At 39.2% G+C, this 6000-nt stretch overlaps 1 pseudogene; it reads left to right on the top strand.

Moving 5' to 3' along the window:
- The first annotated feature begins 421 nt into the window (after positions 1–421).
- LOC118851211 overlaps positions 422–6000 on the top strand; it is a 47989-nt pseudogene continuing 42410 nt past the window's right edge.

The following is a 6000-nucleotide window of genomic DNA, read 5'->3' as shown; positions in this document are numbered from 1 at the left end:
TAAATTAAAAAAACAATCTAAAATTAAAATCTAATTAAAATTAAACTAAATGGTGTAGTCGTGGACAGGATTTGCAAATTAAAAGGAAAGTATGGCGTTTTGTGGTACTGGGGTAGTTGAATGTTTCCCAGTTTTTGGATTGCTCTTTGTACTTGGGGTGGCTATGTTTCTATGGAGCCCCAGGAGCAACAAAGGCCTAAAGTAAAACATGCCGGTGGAAGTGGGAGATAATCTGGGAGATAATCTCTCCTTTCCTCTCCCCACTGTACTAGCACTCCAGAAGATACAGGTCGGAGCAAAGGCTGTGGGAGAAAAAGCCCACGCATGGGGGAGGGTTGGATGGCCAGAGAGAGGGCTTGAGCTGATAAGCCTGGCTCTGGAGGACTGTGCTGAAAGGGTGGATGTTTTGAGATAGTATTGTATGGGGAGTTTTGAAACAGGAGCAGATAACTGCCTTCCTACAGACTTGAGAGAAAAATCAGAGAATGGCCTTCTTGCAGATTTGGTGGAAGCAGCCAGTGAGGAGAGAGTAAAAGCTGATGGTGGCTGCCAACATATTAACCCAGATGGAGCAGAAGATTGCCTGCATGAGAACTTTGGAAAGGTGAGAGTGGTGAGCTGCCTTCCATCCAACTTTGGTGAGGTGAGCACAAAGATGGAGAACTGCCTACACCAAGATCTGGATTCCGGCAGAAGCCAGGAGAGATCAGCCAGAGCTAGATGACCAGGAACCCAGGGGCTTGGAATTCAGCCCTGGGGCAAGATGGAAACTTTGCAGCAAGGAAATAAGTGTGCCTCCGCATGGGCCTGTTTGGGACCCAGGATGGAGGGGTGGATTTGTTTATGTTAGGGTGGGGGAAGTGCCTTGGACCCCCAGGGACCCCACCCGGTTGGCTTCATTGCCCAGCTGCCCCTCAGGACTTGGAATCAGAAATTGGAATAGCATGGAGAGGACAGACCCCCAAGAGAACTTTATTTGGACGTTTTTGTTCTCACTGGGACATTGCTAATTAAAGCATGCCCTTGCCTGAGGGTATTGGGAGGATACTTGCAAGGTAGTATGGGGAGAAAGACCCACCCTCAAGAAGTACTTTATTTGGAAACTCTGTATTAGCTAAAGAGATTAACTTGCTTTAACCTAGGGGTAGACATTTGAATTGTAAACAAGTATTTGGGAATGACACTGAATGATATGTTTTGCTTTGTTTTAGTTTCTTGCTTGATTAGATTGCAATGTATAATTCTTCTATTTCTTCCAGGATCCATGGCCATTTAATTTAGATTTTTGTTAGGTCATGGACCTGGAAGGGGTGGAGTGCATTGGTAATTAAGGTAGGGCCAATGAAGGGAAGTCTGATTATATCTTTGCTCCCAAGTAGGCCGAAAACCCTTAGTTACTAGGTGCTGAGCTGATGTGGGCATGAAGCCCCCAGGGTCCTAAGGGGAGTTGCTAAGACCAGAGCCAATAGTAAGAGCTTAAGTTCTGGTAGTTCAGATGACGTTTGATGACAGGTAAAGAGTGCATAGAAAGAGAGAACAGAGCTATTCGCTTAGGGCTCTCACTCTTGACAGTGTGCTGATGTGGAGACTCTGGGCAGCTGTAGTTAAGAGCCTTCCAGCTTGTAAACCCGGATGTTCAGACTTTGTCAAACTCTGGTAACTATGCATTGAGATTTGAATCAGACAAGGTCTGTCTGTTGATGTTTGTAATTTGTTTGTATTTGCTCTGAAGTTCAGGGTGCTGGCTTTTCCCCCTGAACTAATTGAATGATATTTGCATGCTGGATTAAAGTAAGATTGTTAATCCCTTAATGTTGCTTTCCTTAGTAAAGCAGACCAAAAGAACCTGGGCTTGCAGCATTCTTGTTGTTGGGATTGTGTCGGTTTTTCACCCCCACAGCAGCTGCTAGCCAAATTGTTGAAACACTTACTGTGATAAGTTTCTGATCAGACAGAAGATTACCTGGAGATGCTCTAAGATTCTATTGGCCCCATCCTCAGTGCCATTGGACAAGTTAGAGATGGGGGAGAAAGAGGTTATCTGGGAAGCTTTTAATGTGTATGGTTATTCTAAAAGTAATTGCATAGAAAGGGAAGCAGAATATTTGTTTCAACTTTTTTTTTTCATCAAGCAAAACAAATTCTTAATTTGGCCATGTTGAAAATCCATCATTCTGCATATTGGTCCATTTCTTCTCTGTTGGAAGGCAGGCCTCTTCCTTCATCATCAGACCATTCTATTTATATCCATCAGTAAAGAAGGCATGGAGGATCAGATTGTTGTGGTGAGTAGAGAGAAGAACAGCCCTGGAATCAGGAAGAACAAGTCTGCCTCTGATACTAACAATGAAGTTGTGGGTAAGTTTCTTAATTTCTCAGTGCTGTCCAAGCAACTTTTTAAGACTTTGTTATAGGAACTATTTATCTGAATTAATGCTGAATTGGATAGTTTTTAAATTAGAAAATTCCTTACACCAATAAAATCAAAGTCCTGGAATAAATTCATACTGGAAAAATTTAAAGAGCCAGCTAGTCAACAAGAATATATTAAGTGCCTACTCTGTACTATGGACAGCTAGGTGGCACAGTGGAGGGAAGCGCTGGGCTTGGAGTAAGAAAGACTTATCTTCCTGAGTTCAAATCCAACCTCAGGCACTTTAGCTGTGTGATCCTGAGCAATTCACTTAACCCTGTTTGTCTCAGTTCCCTCATCTGTAAAATAAGCTGGAGAAAGAAATGGCAAACCACTCCAGTATCTTTGACAAAATGACTCTAAATCAGGTCACGAAGATTCAGACCTGGCTGAAGTGATTGAACAACAGCGCCTCTGTGCTAGATATTGTGCCAAGTGCTGGTGATAAAAAGAAGGGCAAAAGACAGTCCAGGCCCTCAAGGTGCTTACAGTCTAATGGCATAGGATTGAGGGGAAAGGGATCCTTACTTTTCCCAGGGAAGCTTTGTGGAAAAAGTTACCTTAGGATAAATAATATTTTTTAAAATTGCATATAGTACCTTTTAGACAATATAAAACACAAGGTCAGCTGCATATTTGGAAAACACTATTATATTATACTATATTATGGAAATGCTTATCTTATTCCATAAATTAAAAATAAATTTTAAAAAGACAGCACTATATAATACATGAGTTATCATTATTAATATTAACTATTAGGGTGAAAAGGCGACAGGAATAAGCATTTATTAAGCACCCACTGTAGTCTAGGCACTGTGCTAAGCATTTTTACAAATAACATCTCATTTGATCTTCATAACAACCCTATGAAGTAGGGGCTATTATTATCTCCATTTTACAGTTGAAGAAATTGAGGCAGAGGCTAAGTGACTCATCCAAGGTCAGACAGCTACTAAGAGTCTGGGGCTGGATTTGAATTTACATCTCCCTAACTCCCTGCTCAGTGCTCTATCCACCACACCATGAAGCTGCCTGTATTATTATGACAAACATCACAATAATACAATACATATTACTAATATTATTAACTAATAATAATGATTCTGAATAGCTAAGCTTCCTCAAGAGCTTATCTCAGTACTTAAAGCACTCTGTAAGCTGTGTCTGTTCGCTAAATGAAAGTTTAAAATGCATGACTCCTATAGACAATAAAACTCCTATAGACAAATAAAAGCTAGGGATCCAGAAATTAAGTCTTTAAGGCAATCAGTTTTTGAATAGAGGTGCTTATCTCAGCAGATTTTACTATACCCTCTGAAAAATATCCTGAATTTACTAGAAAGCTCACTGAATGATTTAAATTTGGATTATTCTTGACATATATAATTGCCATGTAATTCATTATAATTTACTCTAAAAATCACATAGGAATACTCCTGCTCTCACCAAAGGCATCTTTGAATCCACTTGCAGATTTCATGACTTGGGAATTTTCATAGGCTCATTGATCTGGTAGTGGAAGGTACCTTTGAGTCCAAAACTTCATTTTACAAGGATGCTCAGAGAGGGTATTTGACACAGGGAGTAAGAGACAAAGCTGTGATCTGAACCCAGATCCTTGGATTCCAAAAGCCAGTGCTCTTTGTACCCTAACAATGTGCTCAAAGTTTTTTGATCTCCAGACCCCTTTATAATCTTAAAAGTTAATGACCACCCTCTCAAAAAAAAAAAGCTTTTGCTCACATGAAGATTTACTGTGCTAGAGATTAAAACTTCTTAGTAGTATTATGAAAATAATTTTGATCCCATAGATCTCATAAAAAGGTCTCTTCCCTGAGGTATTGTAACTATACTTTGAAAATCTTGGTATTAGACTATGCTTCTTCCTTGGATACTAATGATGTCACTATCAATGACTATCTTCTAAATTAATCCCCATCATTTCACCCAACACTGAAAACAAGGAGTTTAGTATTATTACAGGCAAGGCCCCACTGGATGGTTTTATTAGCTCCACTATGGGAAAATAACAATAACAAAGGAGCCAATTCTATTCCAAAGTAGGCGCCTGTGGTTTGTTCAGTTTTTCTGAAATTTGAAGTGCTTGTGATTAGATAGCAGGGTCTAAGTGGTTCTTTCGATAAATCACCAATCTGGAGCCCTTGATAATGATCCTGGAGTAGGGTGGTCTGAGATGAATGGTCTAATTGACTGAAGATTGGTGCTATGACTGGCTTTCTCCAAGCCAAAGACATTTATAGACTATTTCAGTCCCCTCACTCTCAACTCACCCACTTTTGTGAGGGAAAACAAAATATAACATGGCTTCTTCATTCTGGCATTTACATAATTTTAATACTTTATATCCCTGCTTCCAAACATCACTGGCCCTCTTCCACTGATTATGTCTGAGATTCCTTGTTACTTACTATAATATACTCACAAAAGGGATATAGAACACTCAGTATTCACTGGTATTGATATAGGATGATTTAGGAGATTGTTTCATTCTTTATTTTTGTATCCTCAGTACCAAGTAGATGCCCAACACATGGAAGGTCCTTAATACATGCTCATTAATTTATTGATTATAGAAACTTAAAGAACAAGTAGGGCCAGCCAAGACAGAAGACTTCAGAGTCGGTGGGCAGGGACCCTCTAAAAATGATGTAATTTTGATATTGATAGCCTGAGATATTAAAGTGCAGCTTACTCTGACACATGGTTTCTGCCTTTAGTGGGTTTACAATTTATTTATTTTTTCTTTTCAGAATTAATCTCAACTATATTTCCCAGTATATCTCATTCCCCTCCCTCCCAGACAGACATTCCTTAGAGCAAAGGATAGGAAAAGGGACTGGTTCTGTGATGTTTTTGCCACAGGGATTTCCCTAATGAGAAACTCTCTTTCCCAATGGAGGTTAGCCCATTTTCTGAACTTAGTCTATTTTCCCCCAGTATTTATTTATTTATTTATTTTTAGTTTTCAACATTCACTTTTATAAGATTTTGAGTATTAATTTTTTTTTCTCTTCTTCCTCTCTATTCTCACCAAGACGGCATGCAGTCTGATATAGGCCATACATGTATAATCATATTAAATGTATTTCCACATTAGTTATGTTATGAAGAAGAATTAGAGCCAAACGGAAAAGCCGTGAGAAAGAAGAAACCAAAAAAAAAAAAGAGAGAGAGAAAATAGTGTACTCTGATCTACATTCAGACTCCATAGTTCTTTCTCTGGATGTGGATAGCATTTTCCATCATGAGTCTTTTGGAATTGTCTTAGATCCTTGCATTACCGAGAAGAGCTAAATCTATCAAAGGTGGTCATCACATAATGTTGCTGTTACTGTGTACAATGTTTATTTGGTTGTGCTCACTTCACTCAGCATCAGTTCATGCAGGTCTTTCCAGGTTTTTCTGATGTCTAATGGCTGATCATTTCTTATGGAATAATAGTATTCCATTATATTCATATGCCACAACTTGTTTAGCCATTCCCCAATTGAAGGGCATCCCCTCCATTTCCAATTCTTGGCCACCACAAAAAGAGCTGCTATAAATATTTTTGTACATGTGGG

The sequence above is a fragment of the Trichosurus vulpecula genome, chromosome 5 (genome assembly GCF_011100635.1).
Source record: "Trichosurus vulpecula isolate mTriVul1 chromosome 5, mTriVul1.pri, whole genome shotgun sequence".
Lineage (NCBI taxonomy): Eukaryota > Metazoa > Chordata > Mammalia > Diprotodontia > Phalangeridae > Trichosurus > Trichosurus vulpecula.
Note: the sequence above shows the minus strand (reverse complement) of the source record. Positions and strands in the feature narration are given on the sequence as shown.